Source organism: Phyllostomus hastatus, unplaced genomic scaffold (genome assembly GCF_019186645.2).
Source record: "Phyllostomus hastatus isolate PE091 unplaced genomic scaffold, TTU_PhHast_1.1 phas_contig_118, whole genome shotgun sequence".
Taxonomy (NCBI): domain Eukaryota; kingdom Metazoa; phylum Chordata; class Mammalia; order Chiroptera; family Phyllostomidae; genus Phyllostomus; species Phyllostomus hastatus.
This window is the reverse complement of record NW_025333543.1, coordinates 9,181,072-9,204,831: the sequence shown is the minus strand read 5'-3', so window position 1 is coordinate 9,204,831 and position 23,760 is coordinate 9,181,072. Positions and strand designations below refer to the sequence as shown.

The following is a 23,760-nucleotide window of genomic DNA, read 5'->3' as shown; positions in this document are numbered from 1 at the left end:
TACTCTCTTTTGCTAATTTTAATTCCTATCCAATGATAACTCACCTTAATTTGGGATACCGCTAGTTCCAGAGCCATTCCAGACCCAGGGTTCTTTGCAGGAGCGATTGAGGACTCGGCTGCAGTGACGTTGCAGCCTAACTCTATTTCTTCTCAATCTGCTACATTTCAGTCCCTCACAGGTAGATGTTGATTACAAGGACAATTCTGTGGAATTTAGCATTTACTTACAGCTTTATGGAAAAACTCTGTTTTTATCTTGAGTGATAGTAGATGTCTGACTGTGACTCTTGGCCAAGATTAGGGAAAGGAGATTAACTATGTGCTGTTAAAAGTCTGATACTTCCCTGAGAACACCCAGCGTCAATTTTTGTGCAGATGGTTTCCAAATGGCTTAAAGAGTTAAATAGCCTGGTTTGACCACATGACCAGAAGGGCATAAAACCATATTAGGAACTTATGCTTTGAGCTCTTACAAAAACAAGATGTCTCACATCCATCTTTGTTCAGTTCAGATGTGAAGTGCAGTGCTGGTGTGTATAAGGACCTGTGGAAGCTAGCATCTGAATGTCTTCTTTACCCCATGCATTCTCTCTTATAGCACTTTGGCTTTTGCTTTTAAATTAAATCTTTACATAAGTATGCTCTGTGGAGTCTGTGAGTCCTTTAAATGCCTATACATAGGAAATCATTGCAATCTCTCATAAACTTCCAAAATACAGAACTCAATTTCAGATTCTGTTTCCTGGGAAACACTGACCTATAAAAACAAGAAAGTTTGAAATATATAGTAATGAGATCAGCTCTTGAGTTTTCAACTGCAGGAAAGTGGTGATTACCTATAAGTCCTCTTTAGCCTCTTTCATCTTCTATGTCTTTGTTATGGATTGAACTCTGTCTACTCTAAAATTCATATGTTCAAGTCCTAACCCCCAGAATTTCAGAATGTGATTTTATCTGGAAATAGGGTCAAAACAGGTGTAATTAGTTAAGATGAGGTCATACTTGAATAGTTTGACCCTTAATCAAATATGTCTGATGTTTATGGTTATTTTAAATATTCTAGTTTATAAACTGAAGTATGGGTTCATGGGTGTTTAGGGTACAATTATGTTCCATAGCTGGTGAATATGTTAGAAATGTTTCTGTATATATCATGTATTATGTATTTAATAAATTTGAAAGTAACTAAAACTAAAAACAGAGAAATTGGACAAGCAATAATACTATATGAAGTTGAAAGTAGATAGAGTGACACAACAAAAGGCAAGGAAGATTGACAGCAAAACACCACAAGCTGGGAGAGAGGCATGGAACAGATTTCTTCATCATAGCTCTCATAAGGACCTAACCCTGCTTATGCCTTGATTTTAGACTTCTAGTTTTCAGAACTCCAAGACAATAAATCCCGTAGTATGAACCCCCCTCCCCCAGTTTTTAGTATTTTGTTACAATATTCCTAGCAAACCAATACAGTCTTTGCATAAGATTCATATCCTCAGGAAAATAATTATGATTTCTTCAATGATCAAAGAAACAAAAAAATTGCTATACCAGATGATAGGACAACAACTGTGTCAGAAAGGACTTTGAGATTTCAGTCTTATTTATTGAGAAGATGATGAATTTCTTAATTGGAATTTAGAACATTGTAGTTGAAACAAGGTTTTTAGATAACACAAAGTTTTGTGTATTTGAGTTTGTGAGAGGGGGAACCCAAAAAACCAGGAATTATCTTCTGGAGAGTGGGCCCCTTGTAATACAGGCTTCCTATGCTAGGTGAGTGTTCTAAGGACCCATGTGTATCAGTGTACCAGCTGGCATTGTTGTGAGAGACTGTGTTCGACTTCAGTTAATTTATTTCTGAGGACTCCGTGCTTTTGTTAATTTAATGATAGGTGTGCACATGCCCGCACCTTGCTGTGTGTTCAGCAGTTTTTGAGCAAAAACAGCATGACCCCTGTGCCCCCCCTCCCCATTTACTCAATCTTAACAAGAGCAACGTGTGTTTGTTTGTTTCCTTGGGTGGAAAAGTCCTCAAAGGGAAATATTTTGCCCATGTGGTAGAAAAACAAAAAACGGCAGAAGCACTAAAAGGAGTCAAAATCGATGAGTTCGAAACTGTTTTGAGAAGTGGAAAATACATCTCAACAGGTGTATTGCATCAAATGGAAGGTACTTTGAAGGTGATGGTTTAAATATGTAAGAATAAATACACAATCAGGCCTGGCTGGCATAGCTCAGTGGATTGAGCGTGGGCTGCAAACCAAAGTGTTGCAGGTTCGATTCCCAGTCAGGGTACACGCCTGGGTTGCAGGCCATGACCCCCAGCAACTGCACCACACATTAATGTTTCTCTCTCTCTCTCTGTCCCTCCCTTCCCTCTCTATAAATAAATAAATAAATAAAATCTTTAAAAAAAAGAATAAATACACAATCTTTTATAAATAAATTTAATTTGGGGGTACCTCTTAGTATTCATGTGGAGGTGTACAATAAGGTATTAGAAAGTTAGGCTTAGAGCTTAAGAAAAGAAATGAAGGTGTAAATGTACACATGAAGATAGTTTTTATAGAGGTGACTTTTGAAGAAATTGGATTGTCGATCTTTAACTGTGGCCTCAACCAAGAGCAAGGCAACTATAACTTAGAGGTGGCACTCCAGCAGTAACAGAGATGGCACTCTAGCAGGGTTGTGATGGTTTCTTTGGGCAGTTCTGAAAGGGATGAAGTAAAACAACCACTGACAGTAAGTAAAGTTTTCAAGTGGCAAGTTTCATAGTGAGAAATGGTGTGGACTCCAGAAACTTGGAGACAAGGCTAAAAGTATAATAAGAAAATAAAAATTCAGTTGAAAGGTGATAGTAAACAGTTGGTGCTAAGACCTTCCTGGGGGTAAAATAGTCTTTTCAAAAAATGATGCCAAGATGTCTGGACATCTGCATGCAAAGGAATGAAGTTAGATCGGTCTATCATATCATATATGAAATTTACTCAAAATGAATTAAAGTCCTAGATATTAAAGCTAAAACTATTAAATTATTAAAAAAACATAAGCATAAACCTTTCTGGCCTTAGATTAGATAATTGTCTCTTAAATAATATAGTAATAGCACAGAAATAAGTAACTAGACAAAAATTAAAAATCTGTTGTAATTTAAAGGACACCATCAAAAAAAATCCACAAAATAGGAAATAAAATTTTGTAAGTTACATATCTAATAAGGAATTTGTATCTAGAATGTATGGAAAATTAGTACAATTCAATAGTTAAAAACAAATAATTCAATTAAATTATGGGCAAAAAATCTGAATAGACATTTTTCCAGCAGGGAGATACAAATAGCCAATAGGAACAGGACACAATTTCACACTACTTAGCCATCAGTTAAATGGAAATTAAAACATCCAGAGGTACAACTCACATGAACTAGAATGATTATAATAAAAAGAAAAATATTAATAAGCATTAGTAAAGAGGTAGAGAAAGTAAAACTCATACACTGATAGAAGGGAAGTAATATGGTGTAGTCACTTTGGAAAATAGCATTTTCTCAAAATGTTAAGAATGATCCAATAATTCTACCTACATGTATAAACCTGAGAGAAATAAAAAATATATTCACACAGAAAGTTGTACACAGATGCTGATAGCAAAATTATTCATAATAGCCAAAATTAGAAGCAACCTAAATTCCCATAAATTCATAAATGGATAAACAAAATTTGATATGTGTTTATAATGCAATATCATTTGGCAATAAAAAGGAATGAAGTATTGGTTCTTGCTACAACCTGGATGGATCTTTAAACATTACATTAAATTAAAAAAATCATGCAGACAGGATCACATATTTTATGATTCTATTTATATAAAATGTCCAGACTCAGGATAGGAAGTACATTAGTTGTTGCTTAAGGCTTGGGGTTGAGTGCAATGGGAATGGGAAACTATGGCTAAGGAGTATGGAATTACTTTTGGGGATGATAAAAATGTTATAAAACTGATTGTGCTGATAGTTTAACAACTCTGTTATACTAAGAAACATTAAACAATACACATTGGGTCACTTGTATGGCATGTCAATTGTATCCTGATAAAGCTGTTAAAAAATTCTACTTAAAGATAGAGTTGTGGTAAATGATGACATAGACAGCAGATGTCAGGTATTGGGTCCAGTTTTATCTGTGTGAAGTAGGATCAGATTGACACCAAAGGCAGCTTGTCATGTTGCTAATTGAAGGAAGAGGTTAAAAAAATTAAAACAAAAGCAAAACACCCTCTTCACTAGCAAACACATACTTCCTCATTTAATCTGTTCAGCTCCTCTAACAAAATTACCATAGATTAGATGGTTAATAAACAATAGAAACTTATATTTATTCCTTACAGTTCTAGAGGCTGGGAAGTCAAAGTTCAAGGTGTGGGCAGATTTGGGGTCTGATGAGGATCTACCTCCTGTTTCATAGATAATTATCATCTTCTTGTGTCTTCACATGACAGCAGAAGGAAAGGAGCTCTCTAAGATCTCTTTTATAAAGGCACTAATCCTGTTAATGAGGACTTCATCTTTACAACTTAATCACTTCCCAAAGTCTCCAGTTTCTAAAAACATCACGTTGGTGGGGTGGAATTTCAACATATGAATTTTAGGAGGACACAACCATTCACCCCATAGTATTTGTTCAGTGTTATGTCTTAATAAACATAAAAAGAAGTTGGTCTTTTAAAACAGACACCAGCTATTTTATATTGATTTCCTTTTATCTTTTCTTTCCATAGTAATATTTAAGCAAGGTCTCATATCTTTTCTACTATCTTTGGCTATTGGAACAGTCTAAGTGTGTGGTGTTCAAGAACTAATTCTCTATGCCCTGGCTAGTATAGCAGCTCAGTGGATTGATTGCCAGCCTGTGAACCAAAAGCTTGCTGGTTTGATTCCCAGTCAGGGTACATGCTTGGGTTGCAGACCAGGTCCTCAGTAGGGGGAACCACACATTGATGTTTTTCTCCCTCTCTTCCTATCTCTCTAAAAAATAAATAAATAAATCTTTTTAAGAAAGAATTAGTTCTTCAAGGTTAAAACCTAAATCTCATATCCAGTGCCAAGTCATTCTCCTTTTCCTTGTCAGCACACACTGGAGCTGTGCAGGAGGGGGCTGTTATCAGACTCTCAAACACTTTCTCTGTCTCCTCCCTTTTGATTCAAGTGGAAACACTGCTCCCCTACCTCTTCCTTCCACCTTTTAGTAGTAGCTATATTCAGGGTCATGATGAAGGAAATTAAGAAGCAACAACTTTATCATCATTCAGAAAAGATTTCTAGGTACACAAAGAGCCCCATAAGCTTGACCTAAGCACTAGCTGATGAGGACTTCATATGCAGAAAGGCTATGTCATCTTCTGCCTAAGTGAACTGGACTTTATTTACCCTTCTTCTTGTTTCTTTCTAAATGCTGATATTGACTTTTGTCCAAAAGATCATACCTCTTTCCCCAAACCTTACTGCCATTGAATCTTAAGCATTATCCCTTATTTTACTCAAGTCCTTCCTTGGAAAACATATTTAAACAATTCACTCCACTCGCTATCCTATGAGTTACAAATGAGCTATTAGTTGTTATAGATTGTTAATTCTAGAAAGTTATTGTAGGGGTTATTATACATAAAGTACTATACCTGCAGGGTTGAATTTTTTATTTTTCGGTTTGAGTTAATCTGAGGGGTGTGAAAATTAAATTGTAAAGGACATCAGTAAATACTGTCACCTCATGTCCCATCCTTTTTTGCTCCTCCTCCTTTATTATCTGCGATTTTTTCTTGTTCTTCGTTGCTTTCTTCAATGTATCAGATTCCAGCTGACACTCTATGCAAATATAATGAAATTATTGGCAGCTAAAACTGTGTGCCTGCATATGTAATAATGTTAGTTAATTGCTTCTTTCTATAGATTTAAACTACTTTATCTGGATGATGGCATGTTGAATACAAAGGTGCCCTAAATACTAAATAATTTACTGGTAGCTCTTCTAAACACTGCCACACTTTCTGGTAACTTGGGTAGCAGTGGTAATTATATTTGTAGGCTTGTCTTCTTTGTTAAAACTGGCAATAGCTTTTTTGACACCACTAAAAATGACACTGACAGTACAGAGTCATTGGGGTGGTCTACATGTATTTTTTAACAAAATAAATGTCATAGTACTGTAAAAACAATATTTTTTGGCACTCAAAATTATTGTAAAAACACAATAATTTTTTTGGCACTTAAAATCATACCTCTACCATGCCAAAGTAAAAATACTGGGTGCAACAAGTCTAATTTTGATTAAGAATGCTGTGAGAAACATAGTACTATTGAAATCATACATGTTTAATGTATGAGTTCTCCTATGCTAACTCCATAGGGTACAGCTACCCAAATATACAAGGTCTGTCCGGAAAGTAATCAGCCATGTGCTATAAAAAATACAGACATTTATTGAAGAAGATACAAGATACAAAAAACATTGTACATAGGACAGTGACACCTCAGGACCCCTTCAGATTAGGCACCTTGGGACCTCACACAGTTAACCCAATAGCCATCAGCTGCCCCATCGTATTTTCTTGAATCTCATTGATGGTCTGAAATCTCTTCCCTTTCAAAAGTAATCTTAGTTTTTGGAAAATCCAGAAGTCACAGGGCACCAAATTTGGACTATAGGGAGGCTAGATCACCTGGGTGATCTGCTGTTTCACCAAAAAATTCTGCATAAGATGTGATGAATGAGTGGGCATATTGTTATGATGAAGCTGCCAACCAACAGTCACCCATAAGCTGTGGCCATTTTCGTCATATTGCATCTCTTAACTGATGAACAACACTGAGGTAATACTCCTTATTAATTGTTTGGATGGGAGGGTATACTCGTGAGGGAAAACACCTTCCCATTCAAAAAACACAGTTAACATGGTTTTGATCTTGCTGCAACTTTGGTGCTCTTTCTTTGGATACGGAGAATAAGGCGACTTCCATTGGGACGACTGAGTCTTTGCTTCTGAATCATAGCCATAGATCCACAATTCATAACTTGTTATGACCTTCTTTAGGAAACCAGGTTCATTGGTAGCAGTTCAAATGAAATCATTAGCAACTGCAGCATGATGTTTTTTTTGCTCTGGTAGCAGAAGCCACAGAATAAATTTTACCATAAGGCATTTCATGACAAGATCCTATGTCAAAATCTTGGACACAATAGTTTTTGGAATCCCCAGATCAGCTTCTAGTTCTTGCACTGTCAGTCACCAATCTTGGCTGATTGCAGTCTATACTTCAACATTCTCAGGTGTTCTGCTTGTTGCAGGCCTTCCAGAATATGGATCACTTTCAATAGATTCTTGACCACCTTTGAAGCACCAATGCCACACTTATTTGCATTGTACTCATTGCATTGTCCCCAAAAGCCTATCTGAATCATTCAAATAGTTTGAATGTTCAAACATAACACAAAATTTGATGTAGATTTGTACTCTACTTGCTCAGTCATTTTGAATGTGACAGGTGTCTACTGCCCCCACTGATGAGTGCAGTGAAGTTGTCATTGTTCATATGTGTATATTCCAGTTCACTCTCCTTAGCTACCAGGTTCTCAATATATTAACAATGGCTGGCCTTTTTGTGGATAGATCTCATATGAGCTCGTCAGGCATGAAAAACTCACTTCTCTTTATGCTCTCTCCCATTAGATAAGTTTGGGTCCACAATTGGTAACTTCTCCAGATGTCAGGCAATACTGATTTTCAGACAACTTTCAGAGCTACAAAGGAAAAATGGGAATACACAAGTGGGAAAGGATAATTCAATACTATTTGACTTGAGATTTCAAAGTATGATTATCACTTAACTACCAGCCAAGGAAGGTCATATGCTAGAAGAGGCAAATACATAAAAAATAAAAAGACATTTACTTATTTTCTTTCCATATGCTTGTGGGCAAAGCTACTTTTTTAAACTAGTTTCAAACTTGGTCATCATACACATAACTGAAAAGAGAAAATAAACCTTGTTTACTTATTTTATTACTATTTTTCCCAAAGTAAAACAAAGAGAATGCCTATCCAGAGGGAGAAATTATACCTCAGCATAAAATACATGGTGGAACAAAAGTATGTTTACGGTTATTTGTATAAAAAATAATGCAATAATTAATAAATAATACCCACAATGATAAGCTTACTTTTATACCATCCTGTATACCGAACCCTTGAATCTGGGTCCCACCCTAAAGTGTTGACCATGTTTTTCAACTAACTGCCCTTTTAACTGTGTGTGAAAAGCATGCCTCCATACACACTAGGGAAGGAAGGTTGAGAGTATGGGTATGGTTATAATAAATATTATTTTTTTCTTCAGGGGAAAGCATGAACACAATTCCCCACTACTACAAATTAGACATTTTGAGAGGTTGCAGGGGTCAGTACATCTGAAATGCAATAGGTAAGCCTCGCCCTAGGGAAATCACATTTGTGATCATGGTATCTCCCAAGCCAGGGAAGCATCAATAAGTCTATTTTGTTTTCCAGACTTGAAATCATACCTTTTTTTCTCTTTGGGACAGAGAAAAATCTACTAACCTAACTTTACCTTAAACCCTGGATCATCATGGCTAACCTTTTAAATATATTTCTAAATCATTTATTGTTTTCTATTTTTCCTCTTTCAATCTTCATTTTTCAATCTATATACCAATGTCTGATAGACTAGCTTTCCTAAACTGCATTTATCTTAACAATCCCATGCTTAATAATCAAAGATTGCTTTTGTTTTTCATCAAATCAAGACCAGTCATTTTCGCTTGTCACTTCATCTTTCAATGGTGTCCCTATCCACCAGGACCCCTTTCATCTCCAATCTACTTTTTATCCCAAACATTTTAAAGTCTTTCTCACTTCCTCCCCCATAATACCTCTGCCTGGAGCACATCCCCCTCTCCTTTGTTCCCTCCCACAGGGTTTATCGACTGTGATAAACCAAAACTTCTGTTGACCCTAGAGATTCTAATATGTCCCTTATTCTCACACTCCATTAAGAATCATAGTTTTTGTTTATCCTACTAGCAAGGGATTTTTAAAATTTTAGTTTTCTTGATTTGTATCATGAAAACAAAAATCATTGATTTTTTAAAAGTATAAAATTGTTATAATACAGAATATGTTTTTTTTGTAAAATAACACCTTTTCTTTCCACTTTGAAAAAATTATATTATTCCTCATTTAAAAATCACAAACATAGTTAAGTCCTATACTTCTCCCATGGCAACATAATCTCAACCTTTCCTAAATGTTATCTGTAATTCTTCTTTTTTTGAACTCCTATAGCACTTAGTAGTGACATATTTATTTATATCTTGTGTATTATTTTTAATTCTTTAATAAAATTGGGTGAACTTATGGAGAATAGTAGACATATATTTCTCTCTAGCCTAATGCCAAGCGTATGATAAACATTTAAGTTCCTATTATCAATCTGTTCTAGTTAACAATTACAAATTTCTATCATAGAAAATATGTCTGTCTGAATTATGGTTGCTTATCAGTATTTGTAAAAACCAAACATACTGATAATTCCAGTAATTATAGAAGAAAAATTACAGTCTCTAGTCTCTGGGCAATTTTGCATACATGCAAAATACTCAGAAAAATAACATTAGGGAAAATGAAATGTATATAAGTCTAAGATGAATGAGGTTTTCAAGCTAATCATTACCACATATTTAGTGACAAGTCCTCTCAATGCTTAACAGTTTCTTGGAGCCTATGGATGGTTTATTTATTAATCTGTTGCTTATAATGTGTCCCAACTTGTTTTTACCTTCACGAAACTATCCCTTTACAAATTATCCCTTGTTCAGGAAAAAAATATGTATGAGAAATACTTTCCATTCATCTTGCCAAACCTGTTAAGAAACATTCCATTTGTTCTTCCAAAGCTAATGTTTACTTTTTCTAATAGACATGATTTCCATTTAAAGTCTGCTATCTTAGTAATCTTTATTTACCACTTTGAAGCAATATTTTGCGTATGTTACATAGGTATTTGCCACCACTAGTTTCACTAAATTCTGTGTTAAATGATTATAAAACAAATCACTAGAATATAATAGGAGAAAATTATTTTTAAATTATCTTAACATATACCTAGTGTACCCTAAATTTTTATAGATAGGTGGAAAATTCCACATATATATAAGCATACTAGGCTTGTTTACTAAATAAAGTTTGATAATGTATTCAGAAATATCCTCCTATTCTTGGTTTTAAGGCACACAAGGAAAAACAAACACCCTCTGCAATTTTATTTACTCAAATGGATTTTGAAATATATTACTCAACAGTAGCTTTTTTAAAGAGAAAAGCAAATAAATTATTTCATTTCTTCATAATTCAAGTACCCTTATTATACATTCACTTGTTCATTCATAAAGCACCAGGTTGACTTCATATATGTATAACAAATAATCTTCCAAGATAAAGATGTTTTTAAGCTTTTTCTTGATGTTGGTTATTGGCTCACCAACTATTCCCAGATAAAATGAGGTGAAATACTTACAAATATGCCCCTTTTCACTTTCTTCTTCACACCTCTCTTTCCTGCCAAAAATCTTGTTTTCACAGTCGTATTTTGTTATTGATGTTCACTTTGTGTGGCCCCCCTCGGAAACTGAGAAATATCCTGATTGATTTATACTTACTGTGTGATCCTAGACTTAGAGATTTGAAGGGCCAGTAATTTGCCCTGTCTCCCTCTTCCTTTCTTTCCTCCTTGGATCTGAGATTATTGGATGGAAATATAATAGAACATTGGTGCCTTGTGACTGTGAAATGGAACAGATGCTTATCCCAGTGCTTTTCTCTAGGTACATTTACACCTGTAATGCAACTTTTGTGCTTGAATTGACAGATTAGTCAGTGAAACAATTTACTCTTTCAGTGAATTAATTAGACACAGCTAAAATGGTAAACCACAGTCCTGAATTGAGAGGGGTAAATGATGATTTGAATAAGGATACCCTAACTTATTTTCAGGAAAATATACAGTAGTGTCATGCTCAGTATGCAGCCTAGAAAATATAAACCTAATATCATCTGCTTCAGCCGTTGCACAAATAGGGTGTTAAGTGGATGGTATTCTTGCTTTTATTACTCAAGTATACTATATGAATGAAGGTTTAAATACAATATCTTCTGAAATGTTATTGTGTTGAACTAATTCAATTAGGGAAAATCAATTATTTTAATAATGCTGGTACACTGGAAATTTAAAACAAACAAACAAAAATCCTCTAGAGATTATGAGTTTAGCTTGAAACTGTGTCATTACTCCTTCTCTTTGGAATACAACAGAGAACAATATATCCTCATGTTGCTACATTGCTTTTTGTTCTGCAATCCTAGAACACTTAATGAATACAGTTAAAATTAGCAAAAAAAACAACAACAACAACAATAGATTCCCTATAGGAATTATTGTAGACAAATGGAAGCAACACAAATCAGCTAAGCTGAGATTGAAGAAATTGACCATGAAAGCTTTCTCTATTCTGTTTCATAACTTCCAAACCAGAAGCCACTTGACTACACATGTAACTGAGTTAGAATTTTGCTGGTAATAACAACAGACACAACAACAACTGATCTTCAATTTGTATAATTTGTTAAGTTACAGGCACTATGAATTTAGCATATATTATCTTCTTCAGTCCTCACAGTGATCCTATGAGGTAGTATATTAGTTTCTTTGTGTTGCTGTAAAAATTTTCTACAGTCTTGAAGGTTTAAAACAACAAAAATTTACTATACTAGGGGCTACAATCCCAAACTACAGCAAAGACACACTATCTCTGGGGGTTCTTGGGAAGAATCTATTCTTTGGCTCTTCCAACTTCTGGTAGTTGTTGGCATTAGATGGCTTGTGACTAGTATTGCTTCAATTCCTATCTACATGGTCACATTGCCTTCTCTTCTCCTCTCTGTGTCTCTTTTCTTTGTCTCTTATAAGGATATATGTCACTGGATTTAGAGTTTACCTGCATATTCCTGGATGCTTCCCTCATTTCAAGATCTTTTGCTTAATTACATCTGCAAAGAATCTTTTCCAAATTAAAGTAACATTCACAAGTTCCAAGGATTAGAACATGGAGGTATTTTTTGAAGGACACCATTCAACCCCCTACAGGGAGGTATTATTACTGTATCCATTTAAAAAATGAAGAAAATGAAACACACTGGATAAATTTATTGGACTATGTGTTGCATGTTATAGTAAGTGTTTTATATATGTTGTGCTATCTATTTAAATTTAATAAACATTGTATGAGTAGGTATAGTTATTATTATAGATATTTTACAAATAATGGAATAAAGACAGAAAGAATTGCTCAATATCACACAGTATCTAAATGTCAAAGCCAGAATTCAAATGCAGAACTGTTTGATTTCCCAGCCTACACACTGAGACACTAAGTAACACTATTCCTCTAACTTTTACCACTTAGGGGGATCAAAGGCGATGGGGATCTCAAAGTGTGGATATAAAATATTAGACTTCCAATTACTACTCATATTCAGTTGCAAGCACCATGATCTTTTGAAACTAGTTTTGTTATGCATAAAATTGCAATAGTAATTACAATATTTTATGTATCTTACAAGTTGTCCCTTTTAGCCCTATTGATGCTAACACTTTTTAGACATGTTATTGAGGAATTATTTAAGTACAATAGACTGACTCATTTAAATTGAATATATTGTTCAATATGTTTTGAAAGTTGTATGAACTTGTGAAAGTACTACCACAATGAAAACACAAAAGATGTTCATCACTCCAAAAAAAATGGTTTGTGTCCCTTTGAAATTTATCCCTTTTCCTATTATTGTCCTCAAGCAATTACTGATCAGCTTTTGCATTTCATAAAAATGCAATCATACACTATTTACTCTTCTGTGTCTAGTTTTTTTTTCCTTTCAGCATAAAGTTTTAAAACCTTATCCATGTTATTACATGCATCAAAAATTAATTCTCTTTTATTGCTAAGTAGTATTCTATTGTATGGATACAACACATTTTGTTGATACTTTCCTTTGTTGATGGACCTTTGGGGGTAATTCCAGTTATTAGCTATTGTGGATAAAACTAGCTATAAATGTTGTTTACTAGTTTTACAAAAACATATGTTTTTACTTCCCTTGGGTAAATACCTAGGAGTAGAATGTTGGGGCCATATGAAAGACATAGGTTTAAATGTTTAAGTAACTATCAAACAGTTTTTCAAATTGATTCCACTAATTTACATTCTGAATTACATTGTTGAACTAGGTGCTTCTGGATAGTAAGAATAGATAAGAAGATATTAAAATAGATCAGGTATAAGGCATTAAAAGCTAAAAATGTGATAGTTTCAAAGATGGAGGATTTGTCTTTAAGAACTACATTTCTTGGAGGAGAAGAAATATGGGACTTAATGATTCATTGGTTATTGAATGTATGTAGTGAGAAATGAGTCAAGATTGACTCCTACTTTGCTAGTAAAGCCAGTGGTATCAATTTAAACTTAAATTGCATCTATACTTACTTGGTTTTAAGAGAAACCTATGACTGTCTGGTGGGCAAATAACAGAATTCTAAGATTCTAAGATTCTTTGTGAGAGATACAGGCACCTCTTGGGAGTTAGAAAGTCATAAGGGAAGCATATAAGAGTCAGACTCACAGACTCGATATACTAATAAAGCCTTAGTTATGAGAGGGATGAATAAAGCTTATTTTCTGATTCTCAGATCTATCTATGGCCTTTTTTTCCCTTCAGTTTGTTCTATAGATTTCCGGGGAAAAGATCATTTAAGTAAAAACACCACATCAAAAGCCATTGTCATTTGGTGCCTCTTATTTTATCTCACCTGATTTTTGTTCCTGCTTCTCCTTCCCTACCTTCTTTTGAGTTGATAGATATTTTTATTTTCAATTTTAATTCCTATTCTGTCTTTCAGCTGTATTTGTGTACATTTTAATGGTTATCTAGGGATTACATTATGCATCATTAAGTTATCACAGTCTATGTGGAATTAATATTCCACTACTTTGCATAAATGATAAGAAACTTGTAATAGCAAAGTCCTATTTACATTTTGCCCTTTGTATTAGTGTTATCTATATATCTACAGATGCATAACCTCACAATATAAGGTATAATTGCTTTAAATAGTCATGTGATATTTACAATGAGAGAAGAAAAATATATATATAGTGGTGGCAAAATAGTTTTTCCATTGTTCATATAGAAAATAATACAATAATTAACAAATAATTATACAAAAATAAACCTTATATTTCATGTACTCACCATTGTAAACCTATTCCGCCCATGGCTATAGGTGTAATACACAAACACACACACACATCTTTGCCAGAGCTCTGAACTATACATTTCTTGAAGAGACTTCAAGAGACATAATGGAAAGCAGCAGATTGAACTGAAAGAACTAAAAGATATTTCAGCTGCTACCTATTTGAACAAAGACAGTGTTCAAAGTTTGACTCAAGCCAAATTAACTACAAGCTAGAACAAAATTAACACACTTCAAAGGGTTATAAGACAATCAAGTATTTCTATAATAGATTATATATAATATATACAGTACAATAAAAACTGGTAGAAATATAAAGAAATAGGGAAAAATGATTTGTACTACAGAAAATGGAGCAGTAAATAGAAATTGGACCCAAGATGAAGCAGATTTGGAATTAGCAGGCAATTAGCTAGTATAATATGTTCAGAACTTAAATAAAACAAGCTATGAGTTTTGAAAAATAAAATTACACAAAGGAATACAAAATGGAATTAAATCTTTTAAACTGAAAAAGTATAATAATTAAGATAATAATATGCTGAACTGATTTAAAGCAGCTTAGTGATGGCAGAAGAAAAGAATCAGTAAACATACAGGTATATCAACAGAAACAATACAATCTGAAAAACAGAAAATATTTGAAGAAAAGTTAATAGAGTATCAGTAAGTTCTTGGACAAAATAAAGCTAATATACATGTTATTGGAGTTCTAGAAGAATAAGAGAGATGCAATGGAGTAAAACAAAAAGGTTTAAAGAAATAAAATCCCTTGAATTTGATGAAAAACATCAATTTACATATTCAAGAAGCTCAGCAGACCCATGAATGATAAGTACCAAGAAAATCAGATTGAGCACATATAGTGAAACTGCTGACACCAGAGACAAACAAAATTTTGAAAGCACCCAGAGAAAAATAGATTATACACATGAAAATAATGATACATATGATATTGATTTTCTAATAAGAAAAAAATGGATGAAAAAGGCAATTAAATGAAATATTTAAAGTAATGAGAGGTTCTGATCCAGATGGCAGAGAAAGCAGATGATGTACTCACCTCTGTCCATGAACACACCAAAATTAAAACTAAATTATAGATCATTCATCTTGGATAACCATTTGAAGACTAGCTAAACAGAAGTCATAACTAATGATATAAAGAAGAAACCATGGTAGGAGGGCTGGAGATGTGAAATAGCCTGACCTCACATTCATATGTGGCAGTTGAGAGAATAGAGGGACATCTCAGCTGCAGAGGTTCTCCCTGAAGAGTGAGGGGTCTCAGCCTTATGAGCTCCCCAGCTCAGAACACCAAGGCTACTAAGAGAAGCACACATAACATTTGGCTATCAAAATCAAAGGGGATTCCTCCATCTGTCCCTGTGAGATGGAAGGCTGCTGGAAACCCAGGCATCCTCTTAAAGGGTGAGAGCACAAACTCTTCCTCACAGGCACTCATCTTGGTTTTTAACAGATAGTGGCTCAGGAAACATTAGAAACATACAAAGAGAGACATGCCTGACTTTGGTGCAAGGGCTGGACTAACGGCCATCGCTGTCCCTGCATTGAGACCTCCTCCTGCATTGTTGATGGGTATCATCTTTCCTGTGTGGAGTTCTCTCCCCACCAACCAAATATGAACCTACTTTAATCCTGGTGAATTCTGCTAGTTCAACTCTGAAGACTCCCTGAGACTTTGTCCCAGCCAACTTGCCCACAACTTGAGGGTTTTTTTTTTGGTTTGTTTTTTTTCCAACAACAACAACCACTGTACTGCAGTCTTTCTTACACAACTATTAAGGAAATATGGTCAATCTCAGGGGATTACAGAGCCATATAATGAGGAACTGAGTTGTGTGGCTTCAAATGAAGACTGGAGAGATAGCTGCCAATGTTTCCGTGTTGAGATGTCCTTCCACATGGTTGACAGATGGCATCTTTCCTGTGACAAGCTCTCCCTACCAGCAAAATCTCAACTTGTGTTAACTTGGTGAACTTCACTAGCTTTACCCTGATGACTCCCTGAGATCCCACCCCAATCAAACTTGGCCATAACAGCAATTGGCTTGGGCCCACAATGCAGTCTTAATTTAAAAAATATTAAGGAATTTTGTTCAAGCATGGGAGTACCAGAGACATGCAGAGAGAAGCTGAAGTGTATAATTCCTGGGCAAAGGCTAGGTGGACAGGTGTCATTATCCCTGTGTTGAGCCTTCATCTATGGCAAAAAGGCACCATCTTTCCTGTGTTTAGCCTTCCCCCTACCAACAAACTCTGAATCCACACTAGCCTGGTAAATTTTACTAGTTCCACTTTGATGAATCCCTTAGAGCCAGCCCACCCAAGCTGCCCATGGCTGGAAGCTCTTTTGGTGGTGCAGCCAGGGCCTGGGTTATAGTCTTTCTTAAAAACCTTTGGTCAAGTTCAGGGATGACAGAGACATACAGAGAGACACTGAATTGTTTGCCTTCAAAACAAGAAATAGAAAGACAGCTGCTATTGTCCCTCTGTTTAGCCTTGCCCCAACATGGCCATACCTGATTCTGAATTAGTGTTGTGAACTCTATTAACTTCACTCTGATGACTCCCTGAGACCCTGCCTCATCCATCTTGCATTCTGCCAAAAGCTGTTTAAGTGACTGAACCTTATGGAAAGCCAGCAGATGGTGGCATATCTCAGAGTGTGTTGGACTTTTTGCTGACCTGTTCCAGACCCAACACTTTTAACAGTTGGCCTCAGTTTATAGCATGACACCTTTCATATGCATTCCAGTTGGACAAAGGCTGCTGCTGTCAATGGTGGTCCACTTTGGGGCTCCTGACAAGTAGACCAAGGATGGTCACAGGCCGTGTATAATATTGAATACATGAGTCTCTCCCAAATAGCCCTGGAACCAAAACACACAAAGACCAGGTTCAGAACATGAGAGAACACCACCAAATTGGCTCCACAAGTGGCACCCTCAAAGGGAGGTCTGGGAAGGCACCAGACCCTGCAGAGCACCTTATATACTGTGGTCCTGGTCAATCTTCACAGCCAATTGAACTGAGTTTCTACCACACCCGCTGATGTGCCAAACAATCAAGGCTCAACTACAACAAAGGAATTTACACACCCACATAAGGAGCACTACCAGAGCACCTGGCTTAGGTGATTGGGGAAACTGCACTGATGGGTCTCCAACAGACTACTTGATATATAAGGTTACCCTACCAAGATGGGAAATATAGCAGATCTACTTAATACCTAGAAACAGAGAGGAAGCCATAATGGAGAGACAATCCCAAATGAAACAAAAATAGGAGAAATCTCTCTCTAAAAAAAGAATGAAATGAAATGTAGGCAAAAAGTCCACCAGATATGGAGTTGAAAACACTGATTATAAGGATGCTCAAGGAACTTAGTGAAAACTTCAACAAAGAGATAGTGAGCATAAAAAAGAACACAGAAGCCATAAAAAACAGAAATGAATAATATAATAACTGGAATGAAGAATACACTAGAAAAAATTGGATCAACGATTCTGAAGACAAGGTAGAAGAAAACAACATTTAGAGCAGCAAAAAGAAAAAAAATTAAAAATAAGAATAGTTTAAGGGATCTCTTAGACAAAATAAATTGTAACAACTTTTGCATCATAGGGATAGCAGAAAGCAAGAGAGGAAGCAAGGGTTTGAGAAACTATTTGAAGAAATAATGACTGAAAATTCCCTAAACTGCTGAGAGAAATGGACTTACTAGCCCAACAGGACCTAGAGTCTCAAAACGGATGACCAAACAGGTCCACAACAAGACACATTATAACTAAAATGGAAAAGATTAGACTTCCAGCTAAGATGGAGGCATAGGTAAATATGCTTTACTTCTTCACACAGCCAAGGATGATGACAAGTTTAAAAACAAAAAACAACCAGAACTGCCAGAAAATTGAACTGTATGGAAGTCTGACAACAGGAGTTAAAGAAGAAATATTCATCCAGACAACTCCTGACAAGGAGTTAAAGAAGAAATATTCATCCAGACAAGTATGAGGGGCAGAGAGGGGTCCCTGGGACAGAGAGGATGCACAGCAAGGTGGTGGAGCAGGCAGGCAAGGCAACTGGTGAAGGACCAAGTGGCCCTATATTCACATGTAGATAAGCTAGGAGGAATAAGTGGGGAGCTAGACAGACCACAAAACCCAGGGTTCCAGCATAGGAAACAAAAGCCCCAAAACTTCTGGCTATAAAAATACGTGGGCGTTGTGGCAGCAAGAAAAAATCCCAGCCTCAGAGTTCATTGGAGAGACCCACAGGGTCCTAAAAAATATACAAGCCTACCCACTTGAGAATCGGCACCCGAAAATGCAAAATCCACTTGTGGGAAGCAAGGGAAGTGACCGAAAATGGAGCAAGAGCTGGACAAGCAGTATTGTTCCCTCTCTCAATCCTTACCACATATAGTGCCACAATGCAGCAGAGTGGGTAGCCCTGCCTTGGTGAATACCTCAGGCTCTGCCCCTTACAACAGAACAGCTGCACTGAGACAAAGAAATATGGCCCACATGAAAGAACAGATCAAAACTCCAGAAAAAGAACTAAGCCACAAGAATATAGCTAACTTACCTAATGCAGAGTTCAAAGCACTGGTAATCAGGATGTTCAGAGAAATGACTGATTATGGATGCAAAATAGAGGAAGAAGTGAAGACTATGGAAAGTGAAATAAAGAAAAATATACAGGGAACTAACAGTGAAGGGAAGGAAACTGGGACTCAGTCAGCAATGTGGAACAGAAGGAAGAAACAAGAATTCAAAAAGAAATGAGGACAGATTTAGAAACCTATGGGACAATTTTAAATGTTCCAACATCCAAATCATAGGGGTGACAAAAGAAGAAGAGGAAGAGCAAGACCAAGAAATCGAAAACTTATTTGAACAAATAATGAAGGAAACTTCCCCAATCTGGTGAAGGATATAGATTTCCCTAAAGTCCAGGGAACTCAGAGTCCCAAAGAAATTAGGCCCAAGGAGGAACACACAAAGACACGTCATAATTAAATTACCCAACATTAAAGATAAGAAGAGAATCTTAAAAGCAACAAGAGAAAGGGAGACAGATACCTACAAAAGAGTTCTCATAAGACTATCAGCAGATTTCTCTATAGAAATTTTGTGGCAAGAAGACCCTGGAAAGTATTCAAAGTCATGAAAGGCAAGAACCTCCATCCACCCAAGATTACTCTATCCAGCAAAGCTCTCATTTAGAATGGAAAGCCAGATAAAGTGCTTCCAAAATAAGGTCAAGTTAAAGGAGTTCATTATCACCAAGCCCTCATTATATGAAATGTTAAAGGGATTAATCTAAGAAATAGAATATCAAAACTATGAACAGTAAAATGACAACAAACTCACTTCTATCAACAACTGAGCCTAAAAAAAACAACAAAAATATTAAGCAAACAACTAGAACAGGAACAGAATCACAGAAATAGAGATTACATGGAGGGTTAATAGTGGGGAGGAGGAGGGGGAGAAAGGGGGAAACTACAGGGAATAAGAAAGATAATTGGTAGGCATGAAATGATAGGGGGAGGTTAAGAATGGTATAGGAAATGGAGAAGCCAAAGAACTTATATATACAACCCAAGGAAATGAACTAAGTGTGGGGAATGCTGGTGGGAGGAGGGGTACAGGGTGAAGGGGGAAAAAGGGGAGAAAAAAATTAGACAACTGTAATAGCATAATCAATAAAATATACTAAACAAATAAAATGGAAAAGATTAAAGAGAAAGAGAATCTTGAAAACAACAAAAGAAAGACAGTTAGTTAGCTGCAAGGGAGCTCCTAAAATATTGTCTGCTGATGGCTCCACAGAAACTTTTCATGCCAGAAAGGATTGGACAATTTTTTCAAAGTGATGCAAAGCAAGGATCTACAACCAGTACAACTCTATTCAGCAATAACTACCCAGCAGTGTGTTGATACCATTCCAATTATTTTAGATGCTGTAAACATTGTAGCTTTAGGATGTGTTTTGTTTAAGCTACATAAAAACAATACTAATTTTCCCATTTCTTATATCCTTTGATAGGAATAAAACATTATTTTGGTCACACATTTAAAAAAACAAAAGGGAAAATAAACATCCTCCAAGACAAGAAAAAGCAAAAAGAGTTCATTACCACAAAAACAGTAGTAAAAGAAATGTTAAAGGAACCCTTGAAGAAAGAAAAAGGAAAAGGGGGACCATAAATATGAATGGCAAAATGGCAACAACTCTTTGGGCAAAAACTAAAAGCTTTCTCACGAAGATCAGAAACAAGACAAGGATGTCCACTTTCACCATTTCTATTCAACATAGTATTGGAAGTCCTTGCCACAGCCATCTGACAAGAAAAATAAATAAAAGGCAACCAAATAGGAAAGGAGGAAGCAAAACTGTCACTATTTGCAGAAGACATGATAATGTACATAGAAAATCCTATTGACCACCAAAAACCTATTCAACCTAATATGTGAATTTGGCAAAACAGCCAGATACAAACTCAATATTCAGAAACCAAAGGCTTTTTTATACACCAACAGTGAAATATCAGAAAACAGAAATCAGGAAAAAAGTCCCATTTGATATAGCAATAAGAAAAATAAAATACCTAGGAATAAATCTATGCAAGGAGGTAAAAGACCTGTACTCAGAAAAGTACACAACACTGAGGAAAGAAAATAAGGAAGACACAAACAAATGGAAGCATGTACCATGTTCATGGATTAGAAGAATTAACATCATCAAAATGTCCATACTACCCAAAGCAATGTATGGATTCAATTTAATCCTTATTAAAATAACAATGGCATACTTCACAGATATAGAACAAACATTTCAAAAATTTATATGGAACCCTAAATGACCTGAATAGCCACAGTAATTTTGAGAAAGATGAATAAAGTAGGAGGGATCACAATACCTGATATCAAACTGTATTACAAGGTGACTGTAATCAAAGCAGCTTGGTACTTGTATAAAAACAGACACATAGACCAATGGAACAGAATAGAGAGTCTAGAAATTAACCTGTCTTTATGGTCAATTAATATTCAAAAAAGGGGCAAGAAACATAAATTGGAGGAAAAAGAGCCTCTTCAACAAATGCTGTTGAGACATCCGGACAGCTACAGGAAAAAAAAAGAAATGAGACTCAAGCACCAACTTACATTGTACCCAAAGATAAATTCAAGGTGGATAAAAGACTTAAATATAAGTTGTGACACCATTTAAGTCCTAGAGGAGAACATAATGAGGAAAATCTCATGTATTCCACACAGCAATATTTTCACCAATATGTTCCCTATTGCAAGGGACATAAAAGAAAGAATAAGCAAATGGGATCTCATCAAAATAAAACACTTCTGCACAGCTAAAGAAAATTGCATTAAAATGAAATGAAAACCAACTGTATGGGAAAACATATTTGGCAATAATAACTCAGGTAAGGGCTTGGTCTCTAAAACATATAAAGAACTCCCACAACTCCACTCCAAGAAGACAAAAAACTCAATTAAAAATGTGCAGAGGACTTGAACAGACACTTCTCCAGTGAGGACATACCGAGGGCCCAAAGACATATGAAAAGATGCTCAGCATCACTAGCCATCAGAGAGAAGCAAATTAAAACCACAGTGAGATACCGTTTCACGATGGTGGGAATAGCCATCATAAACAAATCAAAACAAGTGTTAGAGAGGATGTGAAGAAAAGGGAATCTTAGTGCACTGTTGGTGGGAATGAAGACTGGTGAAATCACTGTGGAAAACAGTATGGAATTTCCTCAGAAAACTAAAAATGGAACTGCCTTTTGGCCTGGCAATTCCATTGCTGGGACTATACCCTCATTATCCTGAAACATCAATTCAAAAGAACCCATGAACCCCAATGTTCATAGCAGCACAATTTACAATAGCCAAGTGCTGGGAGCAAATGGTCATCAGTAAATGAATGGATCAAAAAACTATGGCACATTTACATGATGGAATACTACACAGCTCCTACCCTTTGCAACAGCATCAATAGAATTGGAGAGCATTACGCTAAGTGAAATAAGGCAGGTGGTGAGAGACAAATATCATATGATCTCACGTATAAGTAGAACCTAATCAACAAAACAAACAAGCAAGCCAAATACAACCAGAGTCATTGAAACAAGGAACAAACTGACAGTAAACAGACAGGAGTTGGGAGGGGATAATGAGGGGAGAAAAGGGAAGGGTTTTTAGGAACATGTATAAAGGACACATGGACAAAGCCAAGCGGGGGTAGGATCAAAGATGGGAAGTGGGGATGGCTGGGGTGGGGGAAGTGGTGGGGGGAAAATGGAGACAACTGTACTTGAACAACAATAAAAATATGGAAAAATGGCAATAATTATGTACCTATCAATAATCACTTTAAATATAAAGGGATTAAATACTCCAATAAAAGATATAGGGTCGCTGAGTAGATAGACCCATATATAGTATGCTGTGTTCAAGAGACTCATGCAAGATCAAAAGACACACACAGACTGAAAGTAAATGGAAAAATATATCTCATACGATGGAACAAGTGAAAAATCTGGGGTAGCAATGCATATATCAGACAAAAATAGGCTTTGAAACAATGGCTATAATAAAAGATGAAAAAGAACATTACTTAATAATAAAAGGATCAACCAAAAAAAAGGACATAAGCCTTGTATTCTTGTAAACATTTATGCACCAAACATAATAGCACCTAAATATAGACAGCAAATATTTATGAATGTAAAGGAAAGACTGACAGTAATACAGCCATCACTGCCATCATAGGCATAAGGGACTTTAGTATATCATAGACATGAAATCCACAAAGCAACAGTGGCCTTAAGAGGCACATTACACTAGGTGGATTTAATTGGTGTTTTCAGAATATTTCATCCCAAAGTAATAGAATATGCATTCTTTTCAAGAGCACATAGAACACTGTCCAGGAGAGCCCACACATTAGGCTGTAAAATAAGTCTTGGCAAATTTAAGAATATTGTAATAATATCAAGAATCTTCTCCAAAGAAAATGATGTGAAACTAGAAATCAATTAGGGAGGAAAAAGAAAACACACAAACATGTAGGAGCAAAATTACATGCTACTAAACAATAAATGAGTTAACAATGCAATAAAGAAAGAAATAAAAAGATACCTGAGGCAAATGAAAATACAACTCAAAATTGATGGTACACAGAAAAAGAAGTCCAAGAGGGAAATTCATAGCAATACAGAGTTACTTCAACAAACAAGAAATACTTCAAATAAACAATCTAAACTTACACCTGAAGCAAATAGCAGAAGAACAAAACACAAAGTTCAAAGTGAGTAGAAGC

At 35.6% G+C, this 23,760-nt stretch overlaps 2 pseudogenes; one reads left to right on the top strand and one right to left on the bottom strand.

Moving 5' to 3' along the window:
- LOC123824301 overlaps window positions 1–23,760 on the top strand; it is a 56,749-nt pseudogene that overhangs the window by 15,837 nt on the left and 17,152 nt on the right.
- Window positions 8,392–8,540, bottom strand: LOC123824852 (annotated as a pseudogene).